General features: G+C 34.6%; 2 protein-coding genes across 3 annotated transcripts in view; one reads left to right on the plus strand and one right to left on the minus strand.

Annotated features, from left to right (window-relative positions):
- The window catches only part of LOC121367777 (mitochondrial inner membrane protease subunit 2-like), a 90,913-nt gene that overhangs the window by 41,941 nt on the left and 32,233 nt on the right, over nucleotides 1–16,739 (minus strand). The gene's annotated exons all lie outside the window — the stretch shown is intronic.
- LOC121367776 (leucine-rich repeat neuronal protein 1-like) overlaps nucleotides 1–16,739 on the plus strand; it is a 41,900-nt gene that overhangs the window by 855 nt on the left and 24,306 nt on the right. The gene's annotated exons all lie outside the window — the stretch shown is intronic.

The raw sequence follows: 16,739 nt of genomic DNA on the forward strand, positions 1-16,739 counted from the left end.
TACTAGTATGAGCATTTTTGATGTAAGAAATAAATCTAGTTTATCAAAGACCATGCATGTATCATTGTATGTGTGGTCCTGTTTCTGATGCACATAAAATATATACTATTAATGATGAAATATTTATTATCTGTTAAGCTTTATAGTCTTACTAGTATGAGCATTTTTGATGTAAGAAATAAATCTAGTTTATCAAAGACCATGCATGTATCATTGTATGTGTGGTCCTGTTTCTGATGCACATAAAATATATACTATTAATTTGAAAAATGTATACCAGAGACATATCAAAGGAGTTTTGAATAGACATTTAATGACAGTATAGAGACAGGATTTTTAGGAAAAAGGGTGCTATAGTTTAATTGTAGAGCATTTTTAACATGAATATCATATTTTGTTGGCAAGTGCAGGATATGATCAAATGTTTAACATTTAAAAAAAAAATGTATACATACCTTGTATATGTATAAGATATTAAACGACCTTTCATTCTGTGTCATGCTATGTCCCGCATGAAATCATTTTCATTTTTCACAAGCTTTAGCAATTGCCAATGAAAATTACTTCACGAGGGACATAAACATGATATCAAATGATAGCAAGTTTAATATCCTACTTATTACCTATAATCAATTTTAATTTATATTGTTGAAATGGTTTGGTTAATTTTCTCCTACGGTCGCAGTGAACCAACCATACAATGCCATCATATGACACTGAGATGTTACATCCCACTTTACATTCTAATGGAACGTAATACTTTTACATAAACCAAGATTATTTTACCAAATGGATAATAAAGATATGTAAACACAAATTATTAATTTCATGCATGTTTCCATTTAGAAAGTAAAAGTTATACCAATTCATTGGTTGGAATTATTTTTGCTTTTGTTTCTAATTTTGAATTTTGGATTTTTTAGGTGTTTTGGGGTTGTTGGTGAGGGTTTTGGGGTTGTTGGGTTTTTTTTAATTAATGGATAGAGATTTGAAAAACATAATAATATTATACAACAGCAACTTAAATAAAATAACTATGTTTGGAAAACATAATAATCTTTTGTCACAGCAACTGAAATAAAATTACTTTTATTGGAGCATCCTAATATCAATTTTAATTTTAAAAGCTTTATCAAAACATTAGGTAAAACATAACACAAAAACAATGCTTCACTGCATTTCCTTATATTCTGTATCTCAAATGTACACAGCCAGGGGGTGAAATCAATACAATTCCTACATTAATTTTTCCATTTCATTTAAGATGCATAAAGGATGTGTATTTGCTCAACCCAGATTTCAGACTACAATTAACCATTCTTCTTTAATGATCGAATCTGAACAGCAACTAGGATTCTACATTTATTATTTTGTTCAGTGATTGTGATCTTTGAAATGAAATTAATCCAGTCACACCTCATGCTCAACAAAGAGGCATACAATTTTAGAAGGAACAAAACAACAACATTTAACATTATAAGACACAGATTCCAAATGAACTGCTTTTAAAATGGTTTCTCTTTTCATGAATACTTAACATAACCTCTGACATAAGTGTATTACCCCCCACACACTCCCCCCCCCCCCCACTACTGGCCTATTGTAATGTTTTAGCCCAAACATCTAATGTATACAAGAATTCTGTGAAATTAAATGTCTCGCCTACTATAAACATTTTCAGTGCACTATGATGAACATCCATAGGTGCAATTATAAACCAAGGACTTATAGTTTGTAAGGAACTGATTTTGAACTGAAGAAGTTTGTTTTGTTTAACGACATCACTAGAGCACATTGATTTACTAATCATCAGCTTTTGGATGTCAAACATTTGGTCATTTTGACATGTAGTCTTAAAGAGGAAACCCGCTACATTTTTCCATTAGTAGCAAGGGATCTTTTATATACACCATCCCAAAGACAGGATAGCACATATACATACCATGGCCACCAGTCGTGGTGCACTGGCTGGATCGAGAAATAGCCCAAAAGGCACACCGACGGGGATTGATCCCAAACTTACCATGCATCAAGAGAGTGCTTTACCACTGGGCTACATCTCGCCTCAGAACTGATTTAAATGCAAAACTTCAATGTTAAATTTTAACGACTGAAACTTTTAACAACTTCGGAACTGATTTAAATGAAAAACTTTAATTTTAAACTTTAAAGACTTTGCTGCTGTCAAAAAAAGAGAAAACCTATATCAAACCACTTATGTTTTCAAAAACTTTTTTATTCAATTATGCAACTTAATTTAATTATAAGGATTGGCTGTAACTATATTTTCATGTATCAAGTGTGAACAGAAAATAAAGACGTTATATCAGTTAATGTTCAGGCACATTCCTGGCAACAGCAAACATGCACGGAACTCTTTTACATTATAAATCTGTGTGATCCTTGGCCATATGTCTGATGTCATATAACCGTAAATAAAATGTGTTGAGTGCGTCGTTAAATAAAATATTTCTTTCTTTCTTTTATATTATAATACACTGCAGTCATACAGTGTACATAGGGGTTTGTAGAGGGTGTTTTTTTTTGTGGTTTTTTGTGGGGTGGGGGTGGGTGGGGAGTTTTGTGTGGGTTTTTTGTGGGTTTTTCTTGAGGGTGGGGGGGGTTCTGTTCATATATGTTTAAATAGAAAAATATACACATTGAATGCTTAAATAAATTGTAAAATATTCACTCAAACTAGACAGGTAAAACAAACACAGATGGTTAATGGCTTAAATTGAGATGCAGATTTTTGTTTAATAATACCATTAGAGGACAAAGATTTATTAATGTGGTCATTCTGACACAAAGTCTTCAGAGGAAAACCACTACATTTTTCCAAGGGACTTTTCATATACACTTTTCCAAACACAGGACAGCATATACCGTGGCCTTTTAGGTGAAGTTTGTATGTTCAGTGAAATAGAGAGCAAATATAGCAAAAACAAAAATGTAAAATTAGTTAACTGGTTCATGTCAGAATGATAAAACTTTAGATAAAATCAACATGATTTTCCAATAATAAAAATCTTCTGCACTAGTTCACACCTATTTTATGCCCTGCTGGTTGCAGAAACTTCATCTAACCCTATCAAGTTTCAATCAATACATATTACTACTAACCAAATGGAAGAATAAACTGTATCATTTCAGTACATGCGAGTTCTGCATGATCCAATCAAAACGCTTTGTTCCCATGACCTGTTGTGGTAAGAATATTAAAGTTACAGTGCAAGGCTAAATTCCCAGTAGATGCACATTACCTCATAATCCAAGCTGTGACAAACACAAGCGATCAATATACTACAATATACTACGACCGTGTGTTTTGATATCAACCTATATCAACGCAGGCCGATTAAAAAACATTACACCTACTACACCCAATCGTATTGATCTACTATCAAAAGAGTTGTATGCTGATAAACATTGATTTTTCTTTCTATTGTTTTGCTCCGACATGACCCACAACCTCCGTTACTATGCATACTAATAATTACTACGCTATCACCTAGTTTCGATTTCGTAGTAAACACTGCTACAACCACGAGATTTCTCAGTTAACAATCAAAAGCAGATTGTAGTTTCTCATCACTTGATGTAATAGTAAGCAACAAGGTAAGTTTCTGTTATAATTGTACACATAATATCCTTTCATATGATGAGGGCAGGACGTAGCCAACGGTAAAGCATCCACCTGATGCGTGATCGATCTAGGATCGATCCCCATTGGTGGGCCCATTTGGTTATTTCTCGTTCTAGCCAGTGCACCACAACTGGTTTATGAAAGGCCATGGTATGTACTATCCTGTCTGTGAGATGGTGCATATAAAGATCCCTTGCTAATAATGGAAAAATGTAGCAGGTTTCCTCTGAAAGACTATGTCAAAATTACCAAATGTTTGACATCCAATAGCCAATGATTAGTAAATCAATGTGCTGTAGTGCTGTTGTTAAACAAAACAAACTTTTTTTTAACTTTCACATGACAATTAAAGGTTTTGTTCTGTTTAAAGACACAGGACCATACTGATACATGCATCAATGATCGGCTACTAGATGTCAAACATTTGGTAATGTTTTACAGTCTTATGGGTAATCCACTACATTCTTCCATTAGCAGCAAGGGATCTTTTATATCCACTTTGTCACTGACAAGACAACACATACCAGCCTTTGATATACCAGTTGATATACTATTGATTGGGACAGGAAAATGCCAATCAGAGAATGGTTCCACCAAGGTGATTTGATCTTATGATGCAAGCACCTTTGGCAAATGCTCTACCAACTGAGCTACACTAATAAGACAGATGTAGAAGTGATTTAAGAGCTGTGTTTTTGTGTTTTTTAAATGTAAGTATTTAGTATACAGCCTTAAGCAGTCACTTAAGGTAATATTAAAGAGTTAACTACTAGATTAAATGCATGTATGATTTAAAGAATTTAAATGCTGTCCTCTGAAAACAGATGTCTGTTGTTGTGTTAATCAGGGGTGGGGATTTCAGCACATTTGACAGTGTGTGGAATTGTATTTTCTGCTTGCCTAAGATAAAAAACCCACAAAAAAACCTTGCTCGAAGTCTGTTTAAAGCATAAAGTTTTAAATTTAGTTTAAGTACATATATAATAAGAAAAAAATATATACGCTTGGCACCTATTTAAAGAAAGGCACATGTTAAAGATGTATAGCTGGTGAAAAAACCAGCAACCCTATAAGCCTAACACTGCTTACAAGGGTAATTAACATTATTGTATTCTCTTTCCAACCAAACTTATGTGGCATCAAATCCCTATCCATACATTAGGTGAATTCATACAAAACAAACTGATATCAGAAAATGGGTCTTTAACTACCCTTATCTAAACCATTCTGATAAGCAGTGCTGCAATGTATGACAAAAAAATAGTGTAGTCAATTTAAGAGAATTGCCAAAAAAAAGAAGAGATGAAATGTACAGTAAGTAAGTGCTCAGATGAGAAATGGATTTGTCCAGAGTAACGCTTGCAGAAGCTAAACATCTGTGACAGATGCAGACTACCTGTGCAGATCATTCAGTTATTTTAATTTTAATTTACTTTCATGACTATCTAAAGATTCATGCAGGCTGTTCCTGGCACATTATCAGCATAAACAGGGCTGTCTTGTCTGTCCGGATAAACTGGTCTTTGGTGAGTGGTTAGTGATAGTGCAGTTGGTATAGTGACACTACATCTGTCTATTAAGCTATGCACTTACTCTGGGTTGGAGCTGGTACGAAGCCACTAACCCAGCACATCTCAGCCTCAAACCTACAGCACAACCGGAACAGGTTGTAAAGATCAGCCTTACTGAACTGAAATCATGATAATGCAATTGCCATACTTGATGGCTTTTTCACATGTTAGTAATATGCATTATATGCTCTTAGAAACGCAAGATAAATGAGCTGATGAAATTTAACACATTAATAGCCAACACCTCTAGGTATTCACAATATTTAAACAAGAGAATACAGTTCATCATCAATACACATGAAAGAAAACTTACCACAAAGATGATGCATGAAATACACTTTATTGTTGTACTTGTAGTATAAATATGACCCATTTGATCCAAAGTTAAAAAGGAAAAGGTTATTGTGTGATCCTTTATTTTTCCATTTGGCACCAGCATCACTACAATCATATATAAATAAAAGCCAAAAGTGGTTCACAATAATAGTATCAATTAGGTTTGTTTTGTATTGTTTGTGATATGATTTTTTTTTTCAAAATGGAAAAGATACATGCTAATTAACTTCATAATAAATACTGATTTTTCCAATCATTTGTCGACTTTGTAATTTGATCTTTGACAATTTTCATTACGACACCAGCATCTCTACAATGTCCATAAATTAAAAAAAGCTAAGATCATTTATACCCACAATAACACACAGATTGGCAGGGGGGGTGGGGGGGGGGGGGGGGGGGGGGGGGGGTGGGGGGGGGGGGGGGGGGGGGGGGGGGGGAGTAGGGGAGCATTTTGCGTGTTATATCAAGCTGATCATATTTTCTAAACCAGTACTTCCTGGTTTGACAAGCTGCTGTTGTCAGGTAACAAGAGAAGGCCTGCACATGTCGGGAACAGTTGGTCCTCACAGCCTTATCTCTGATCAGCAGGACATGCTGCAGATCATGTAACAATTTATGTGCCATTCCTACCTGGCTGGTGCATGTGCAAACAAATGCCATAAATCAATTTTCTCAACAAAAATAGCTTTCTCAAAAATCTTTTGAGGATCAGAAACACAACATATTACTACAAACAAAATTTCACTCGTATACAATTTTTGGTCCTAATAGTGACTTTTCTTAAAATACCTTAGCTTCAATAGCAAATTTGTGAAAGTTACTTGTGAAAAATGCGTTAAATCCGAAATAAATGTAGTTTTAGTTGACCTTGATCTTTGAGCATAAAAATAATAAGCATGGACTCTTCTTAAAATTTCTTAGCTTCAACATCAAATTTGGGAATGTTACTTGTGAAAAATGCGTAAAAAATCACAAATAAAATGTATTTTTAGTTGACCTTGATCTTGGACAATAAAAACAATAAGTATTTTCCACCAATGACATGGCCAAAACACAAAACTATGACTAAACACATATAAATCTCTGATATGTCAATCATTTGAGTACAAGTTACATGTTTTTTTGTACCGGTAGTCATTTGACAAGGAGCAATCTCACAAACAACAATGTCAGAAAGCATGATGATGATGATTTGTTTACGCTGTAAACCTGGCCCACATGCTTTAAAAACTTTATGGAGCTGAATTCATAAAGCCTGTTTTTGTCTTACACTTGTATACAGGTAATAATTTTTTTTTTTTTTTTAAACGACGCCACTAGAGCACATTGATTTTTTATCTTATCATCGACTATTGGACGTCAAACATATGGTCATTCTGACAATGTTTTTTAAAGGAAACCCACTGTCACCACATAGGCTACTCTTTTACAACAGGCAGCAAAGGATCTTTTATTTGCGCTTCCCACAGGCAGAATAGCACAGACCATGGCCTTTATTGAACCAGTTATGGATCACTGGTCGGTGCAAGTGGTTTACACCTACCCATTGAGCCTTGCGGAGCACTCACTCAGGGTTTGGAGTCGGTATCTGGATTAAAAATCCCATGCCTCGACTGGGATCCGAATCCAGTACCAACCAGCCTGTAGACCGATGGTCTAACCACGGCACCACCGAGGCTGGTTACACATGTATAACTACATATTTTTACAATTCTTAAATACCTACATGTTTAAGAAAAATGGGCTTTGCAAATTTAGTCCAAATATTTTACTTCAAAGGCATGAACAAAGTCTTGAGTCTGGTCTTATTAAAGTTTTATATAGTACTTGTGCCCAACTAATACCATATAGGCTACTTCTACATACCACAGTTATAGATGCACCAATAACCTGATGAATCAACTAGTAAAATCCATGGCCCACAAACTAAAAGGACAATAGGAAAGTATTTGTAGCAGCAATATTATGAGAAATATGGCAAGGCTTAACTAGGCAATCAAGACATAAAATAAAAGGTTACATTTGTGAAAATCTAGTGTCAGTTTATCTTGACACGTGCATTATCTCTAATCTCCAACCGATATTGATCCTGGTCCTGTTACTCCAAGGGTAAATTTAAGGTGTAAATTATCCAGCTCGGCTGTAAAAATCAATATTCTGTGCGTAACACTTACTGGACTAAGTGATGCTATTTTGATTTATGGTCTTGTTTGTGATTCAATGTGCTTCCACCAGCTGACAGGCTCTCCAACAATTAAATGTTTATCAACAATATTTGGCTCACTTCCAATTTCTAGCTGCAATAATACAATATATCTTAATTTCTTTTTAAATAACCTCTTTTCCTGTCCTTTATCCATAATCCCTTAATATGGACAGGTCCTGGGGGGTTTTCTTCTGTTTTTTCTCCATTAATAAAGACTATTTTGTAAAAACAGGTCAAATAGTAAAACCTTATGAGAAGTAAGAAGTCAATATTATTTGTTCTGATACATTTAACTACAAAATTTTAAAAAGTTACAGAAATATTATCCAGATATTTTTGAAGCTCTTCTAGCTGTCCTAATATTTAAACTGATATGGTTCGGACAACTTGATACAAAAACTGCAATCTTTAAGATGAGCATTACCAAATATCTTAAAAGCAGTAAAAAACTACAAAAACAAAAAAGACATAAGATCAAAAATAGAACATTACTCTCACCCCTACTTGTTCGCCAGTATGATTTAAGAATTAAATTTGAAACCAGACTCACAGGAACAGCTTTTAAACTGCAGTACTCAAAACAGTAGCCTGCAACAAGTGAAAAGCAGTCCAGTTTTTAGACCTAGCAGGTGAAATAGATTATTTTTTAAAATCAAAGTCATTTTTTTAAAGAGAGAGACGTTTGTATGATTATCTCATCTGCTATTTAGTTCATAATGCTGTTATATTTTAATTCCATAATGCTCTAAAATCCATCTCAGAGGCCACAAGTTTTCACACACTATGGTCTAAATAAACGCTCACCTCACCCCGTGCTACATATATATATATATCTATATATATATTTTTTTTTTCTAGCAGGTTATAACTTTTTTCTACCACGAACATATCTCTTTTGACCTGGTATCTTTAAAAAATACAGGCCATATTTTGCTTACTGGTGCTAATAGTGCTAGGATCAGACTACCAACTGCCAGCATAAAGTTGGCCAACTTTCTGCTGTTACGACTTCTACGACTGTCCAGTTGCTAGTCTGAGTGCACTTACAATTCAATTCTCGTTATTTAACCCATTAGTTGTTAATCTAAGTGCACCCAGTCAAGAGTTGGGAAACTTATGCAACCGTCGAGTTGGCCAACTTCATGGTAACAGTTGACAGTCTGAGCCTAGCATTAGGTCTACACTGCTGCTACATGATTACCTCTAGTATGGATGTGAAATAACAATAATTAGTTAAGCATGTTACTATTAAGTAACTGAAAATTCACCTGTTGCAAGATTAGCATTTCATTTCAGTTTCATAACAGACCGAACAGAAATGCAATGTCATGACCAAGGCTCATGCTATTAGGGACAAATTACTTAATCAATAAATTCAATTTGCCATCATGAAACCATACAAAAACAAACTCAGGAACTGTACTTTGTAGTTCAATTGAGGAAATATCTTTTCTAATTAAGTAGCAATCTTAAAAAGGAAACATATCAATTTAGAAGACGTGATTGATATATACTTACAGAAACATATTAACTTTAATGCAAAAAAGATCATAGGCTCATAACATGCACAGCATCTTTACTTTCATACCGGCCTCGGTGGCATCGTGGTTAGGCCATCGGTCTACAGGCTGGTAGGTACTGGGTTCGGATCCCAGTCGAGGCATGGTATTTTTAATCCAGATACCGACTCCAAACCCTGAGTGAGTGCTCGGTGAGGCTCAATGGGTAGGTGTAAACCACTTGCACCGACCAGTGATCCATAACTGGTTCAACAAAGGCCATGGTTTGTGCTATCCTGCCTGTGGGAAGCGCAAATAAAAGATCCCTTGCTGCTAATCGGAAAGAGTAGCCCATGTAGTGGCGACAGCAGGTTTTCTCTCAAAATCTGTGTGGTCCTTAATCATATGTTTGATGCCATATAACCATAAATAAAATGTGTTGAGTGCGTTGTTAAATAAAACATTTCTTTATTTCTTTACTTTCATGCATGTGTAAAAATCGTTTCATGGAATGCCCAAGTATTTGTTAACACTTCGATCCAATATTTTGGAATAGTTGAAAGGATGTGGTGTGAAGCACACCCACACAAGTAATACAATAAATCAAATTGTTTAAAAATATCAAGACATTTCAGGACAATATTTTAACATGCATAAATCTAATCATATGGTACCTTAGATGCACTTATTATTTTGTTGAATAACAATGAAATAATTAAATTTTCAGCACAAATATATCTTGGTGTAAACCCCTATTCAATGTATTAGACCAACCTCTGTGAGATAGGTCATTGTTCACTAAATTGTAAAATTACTTTTTAATGTTCTAATTGTAAAAATGTAATTAAACTTTTTAAAATTTACAGAATCGCTAAGGAATAAAGACAAGAATAAGAACACATCAATGACAAACTGGGAATAAATCTTCTATCTTCAGGGAAATATATGGAAAACATAAATATCTTTACAGATCACTTCATAACCTTTTGTGTTTACCATAAAATCAACATTGGCACTTTTTGTTTGTTATAAAACCATGTTTTTCTTTCTATTTGCCATAAAACTAACTTTAACCCTTCATCATGTTTGTCATAAACTTTATTAACTACTGCTTTTCTTTTTTTCACTTCTACTTGTGATTTTCAAAAAAACTAACTTTTCCTCCATTCAACATAACACTACAATAGATTTATCATTCATTTACTTCAGAATGGAACATTTTGCAGCAGTTCTTATCTCCCATATAACAGGTCCATTATTTTATTTTTATTTTAGGGTAGATATAATCTTAAAGGTTGTTTTGTTTAAAGACACCACAACAGCGCATTGATTAATTAATCATCAGCTACTGGATATCAAACAAACATTTTTGGTAATTCTGATATGTAGAATTTTAGAGGAAAGTTCCGAAACCCACCATATTTTTTCATCAGCAGCAAGGGACCTTTTACATGCACTTTCCCACACAGGATAGCACACACTGGTGACATATTTTGACAACACTGGTTGGGATGGGAAAACACACAGTGGGTTCACTGAGGTGGTTTGACACACAGGTAATCATACAGATAAATAAATTAATAATATTCAATGAAAGACGGTAAACCTACATAGTAGAAAGTTTAAAGTTTGTTTTGTTTAACGACACTACTAGAGCACATTGATTTATTAATCATCGGTTATTTGGTGTCAGGCCTACACAGAAGAGACAAGGAGGCAAACTTTCTTTCAAGACTTTCTCACAGATATGGTTATTTTTGTTTTGTTTTTTGTTGTTGTGGGTTGTTTGTTTGGGGGTTTTTGTTTGGGTTTTTTGTTGGGGGTTTTTAGTGGGTAGAGGAAGGCATACTCTCAAGTGTTCTTTGAAACATTTTAATCAGTTTTGTGTCTTTTTTACAACTGGGATGGGGCATGATTCCTAGCCCACCCACCACATATATAACCATAAGCTGTTTAGCTGATTCAGATGTTTAACTACAAATATAACTACAGTACCTGTAACTGGAGTTACATACATGATGTACTTTCACACGATGTGATCGGTAATTAAGAGCAGCCAACAATAAATGATTAAACATTGATGACCGTGAAATGCATCACTCTGTACGACCAAAATAAAGCAAAAAGCTTGTAGCTGTACTAGGTGACCACCAATCAATATTTGATACACATATTATGACCGACGTGCATGTAATCAAAGAGTGCATCGCATGCAGTAGTCATGAATAAAATACGAGAGAAAACAATTTCAGTTTATCAACACTGTAGTATCTGCCTGCTCACTCATGTAATAATAAGGCAAACGAGTACAGCGTGTGACAATTCATCCGTTTACAATGAGTATTTGCGTCATCATGGTTAGAAGGATAATATAACACCTTTTTTTCTTTTCTTTTTTTTTTTGGGGGGGGGGGGGGAATCCAGTTCTATGGTAGAGTGCTCACCTAAGTTACAATAGATCAAAGGATCAATCACCCTTGATGGACATGAGTTTAGCCGTAGTTTAAAAATTAATTCAGGTATGAATTCAGCTAGACTGGCCTCGGTGGTGTCATGGGTTAAGTCATCGGACATAAGGCTGGTAGGTACATGGTTTGCAGCCAGGTACTGACTCTTACCCATAGCGAGTTTTACGACTCACTAGGTAGGTTTAAGACCACTATACCATCTTCTCTCTCACTAACCACTAACAACTAACCCACTGTCCTGGACAGACAGCCCAGATAGCTGAGGTGTGTGCCCAGGACAGCATGCTCGACCTTATTGGATATAAGCAAGAAAATAATTTGAAATAAAAAGGAATGAAATTCAGCTAGATATTGTTAAACAAACATTCTTTTCATTCCCTAACACCATTTTGTTAAAAACAAAAAAAATTAGTCTGACCGTATATTAAGTTGAATTTTTTGACAAAATGACAATATTTTTAGTTGGGTAAATGTATTAGTTAAGTTGAATTTCTTGGCAAAATTATCATATTTTATTATGCTTCCATGCAAATTTTATTATATTTTTAATCATTTCTATGCACAGTACTAGATATAATGGGGGGAACTCAATATATGTATCTCCACTAATCAATTACCCTTGTGGACCTCTGGGCTTTTTTCCCATCCCAACCAGTGCTTTATGACTGATATATCCAACCCCTACAATAAAGAAAATGTCCACAGCAAAAAACATGTCATAGTAAACAAATATAGGCCATAGCAAACTAAAGTTTGAAGAAAATTAAAAACTCTGGCAATCTCCATAGCACTGCTGATTGATGTGGGTAATTGCAGGGTTTGTATATGATACATGGGCAGGATTTAGCTCAGTCGGTTGAGTGCTCGCTTGAGGTGCTTGCATCCCAGCATCAAACCACCTCGGTGGATCGATTCAGCTGATTAGGGTTTTTCTCGTTCCAACCAATGCACGACAACTTTGTGCTTTCGTGTTTGTGGGAAAGTGCATATAAAAGATGTAGCAGTTTTTCTCTGAAGACAGAATTATCAAATGTTTGACATCCAATAGCCGATGATTAATTAATCTAGTGGTGTTGTTAAACAAAATAAACTTTAACAACAACAGGTGTATAGTCCTAATAATTCAAATCCTTCTTAAGTTCATGTATGTTCCAGCCAACTGTCAATGTGTAATTATAAGTTGATCGGTTGGTACAAACCAATTATAACCGATAGTCGATGATGACATTCCAACCAATTCCCAACACTACCCATTGCAACTGAGGTGGAATCTCCACCACTGAACTACACGCATTCCACTCATAACTGGCAAACAATATTGTAGAGAACATGAATCTATATGCATCACTTTCATACAAACTGACAATGCATCACTATCAGCACATCAGATTTCTCTATAGGGGATATAAAATGTCTCAAAGAACAAGCACATTGTCAGACAGCCGATAGATAATTAAAACTTTTCATCAGAACAAGGGCATCTCTCCTTCCCATGGGACAGGTGTGAAAGCACCACCTGTAAAAGACACATCTCCTGACAGCTAACAATCATATCAGGTTTTAAACACTGATTAGGTGAACTTGAAAGTCATAAACAAGAAAACAGCAAAACATTCAGGATTAAAAATTAAAAACAAAATTGGTGACTGCCTTAAGATACATCTATATTTAACAATGCTATTAGGCTTTAACACTGTAATAATGAAAAACAAAACATTCAGGATTAGAAAGTTAATGAAGGAAGGAAATGTTTTATTTAACGACGTACTCAACACATTTTATTTACAGTTATATGGTGTCGGACATATGGTTAAGGACCACACAGATATTGAGAGAGGAAGCCCGCTGTCGCCACTTCATAGGCTACTCTTTTCGATTAGCAGCAAGGGATATTTTATATGCATCATCCCAGACAGGATAGCACATACCACAGCCTTTGTTACACCAGTTGTGGAGCACTGGCTGGAATGAGAAATAGTCAGAAAGTTAATGATTAAAAATAGATATCTGGCTACAGATGTTTGAAGCTATCTTAGTGTTATATCGTAAAACAGTTGTAGACTATGACATCACTATGACACACGCCTACAATGGTTTTACAATATCATAGTGATAAGATAGTTTAAAAAATACGGGCCCTGGTTACTGCCTGAAGATACAACTATATGTACATGTATATTTAAATGGAAAAATTAAAATGGTAAATATGAATAACTACCATTTGATTCTGATATGAGTTTGATCTTTTAACTAATATTGTTATTTGCATTTTTTGCAAATAAATAATGCTAAAAAAAAGCAGAAAAAAAAAAGCAGCTGAATAAAATTAAATCAGGTAAAATAATCAAGCATCAAACATTACAATGAACAGCATGTGATATGCTTTACACTTCCAGGAACCTAAACAAGATAGCATTTTAACAAGAAAATATGATTACATTAACATCCAAACCATCTTTCATTTCTAACCAGTTTTCTTTTCAAAAATAAGTGTTTGTCCTGCTTTTCCTTGTTGATTTTTCTGAAGAGAATTGGTCACTGATTTTTCAAGTCAACTTTATAGGCTCTAAGCTGCAATGCCTTAAGATAATTTAAAATATTCAATCTCCATCCCTACTCCTTCCCCCCAAATAGTTACAGTATTATATTTGGAACATAACACATAGAGGATTCGTCACGAGTATTTTTTCATATGGAAAATATCAAGCAAGTCTATGTTAATCAGTATTTGTCGAGGCTCTGCCGATACAAATACCGATTGACTAGACGAGGTTGATATTTTACATATTAGAAAACACGAGTAGTGAATTCTATTTATCCTATAACACTTCTAAAACAACATTTTAATTAATTGTTTAGTAAATCACAGTACTGAAGTCTCCACCATCGATAATATGACGTCATTACGATTAGCACAGATTAGTTTTTTTAGTAAATCACAGTACTGAAGTCGCCACCATCGATAATATGACGTCATTACGATTAGCACAGATTAGTTTTTTTAGTAAATCACAGTACTGAAGTCTCCACCATCGATAATATGACGTCATCACGATTAGCACAGATTAGTTTTTTTAGTAAATCACAGTACTGAAGTCGCCACCATCTATAATATGACGTCATTACGATTAGCACAGATTAGTTTGACGTCACGCATTTTAAACAAATCTTTGAAAACGTTACGCTCAGGTACACGGGTCTTGTTGGCTTGTAAGCAACTGACCCATCCACAACAACACATTACCTAGAGACCTTGCAAATTTGCATAAGATTATTAACTGAGTCAATAAAGTAAATTATCATATGGGTTTATGACATGGATATCATGGGTAAGTTATAGGATAAATGTATTTATACAATACTTATAAACAATATACTTATTTCAATACTTGCACATGTCAAAGTAAACAGATTACAATACAAGGTCAGGATTCTGGAGCTTCTAGCCACCTATCACTTAGTACTTGTTGATCCCAATTATAATTCTTGAAACAAAATTATTAATCCCATGACCTAATTATATTCAAATACATGCATAACACAGCTGGAAAAGATATAATAGCTATTGGTAGCGGAAAAGTCAAGTAATACATAAAATATGCAGCGTTATTTAAATGTGTAATAATGCCAAGAAACCTAATCTATATTTAATACATTTAATATTAAATAAGTTACCACTGAACAAATATGTTACATGCAGATGAAGTTATGGATCGAATGAGCAAATAATAAAAAATATTTTTTTCCTAGTAACGTTATTGAAATTACCATTTTCAACAGTGTTATGACTACATTTAATTTAATGGAAGGATGTGTGCTACCATCAGCAGAATAGCAGAATTATTTTACATTTTATGCTCCAAAGACTGTCATTATTTTTCATATAAATACTGCCTTATTTTTATGTTGGTGACACTAGAATGACAGTTTAAATTTTTTACCTAATGTGTTAACAATTAGGCATTAGAAGTCTTCAGATGGTAATTTGTACTAGTCACAGGATCTTTCAAATACTATCAATCACAATTACTTATTTAAGTTTAAGTAATAATGTAATATGGCTATCAATACATACTTTGTGGGGGTTTTTATTATACAACTTGTGTATGCAGTTGTTCTCTTTCGCCAAAACTCTGCCTTAAACAATATTTTCCCATTTTACTTTAAGCCCTGTTTTCTGCATGGCTGAATAAAACAACAACCTATTTCATATCACAGTTCAGAAGATCTCAATTCTTGCCAAAGGTAATCATATCACCGTGTACAGAGATCTAAGAACTCTCAAAGAGGCATGCGAACTCCAGAGTAACATAAAACTAAGACATTCTGACAAGCTCTGAATGACAGTATGGGAACCTCTCCAAATAGTCAATGAGGCACATGTACACAAGTGCAAGTAAGCTTCACCAGCATCCAAACAACACAGCCATTTGAACGATTGCCAAATATTTGTGTATTCCATGGATTTACAGTTGCATACACTAAGTGCAGAACTAACAGTATAGTAAATATCCTAAGTAGCACACGTACAATCCTGAAGGCACTACTGTTAACAATACATGCTGCTCTGCCCATCTGAAACTACGGTAGAAGAATATTGGTTGGGGCATCTAGCCGAGTTGGTTGCAATAATGGGTCGAAGGAAGGAAATGTTTTATTTAACGACACACTCAACACATTTTATTTATGGTTATATGGCGTCAGACATATGGTCAAGGACCACAGATATAAAGAGAGGAAACCCGCTGTCGCCACTTCATTGGGCTACTCTTTTCAATTAGCAGCAAGGCAATAATGTGTCGAGGACAGGAACTGAAGTAAGTTGAGAATGGTCATTCAGCCTAGGGATTTTCTCAGCTATCTTAGCGCTTCATGCTGGGGTTGTCATTAAACATTCATTCATTCATCTTAGTGCTTAAAATCATAAAACCATTGTAGGTCATGATGTCACTATAGCACCCGCCATAGTGACATCATAGCTTACAATGGGTTTATGATTTCGTAGTGCTA

This window comes from Gigantopelta aegis, chromosome 3 (genome assembly GCF_016097555.1).
Source record: "Gigantopelta aegis isolate Gae_Host chromosome 3, Gae_host_genome, whole genome shotgun sequence".
Classification (NCBI taxonomy): Eukaryota; Metazoa; Mollusca; class Gastropoda; order Neomphalida; family Peltospiridae; genus Gigantopelta; species Gigantopelta aegis.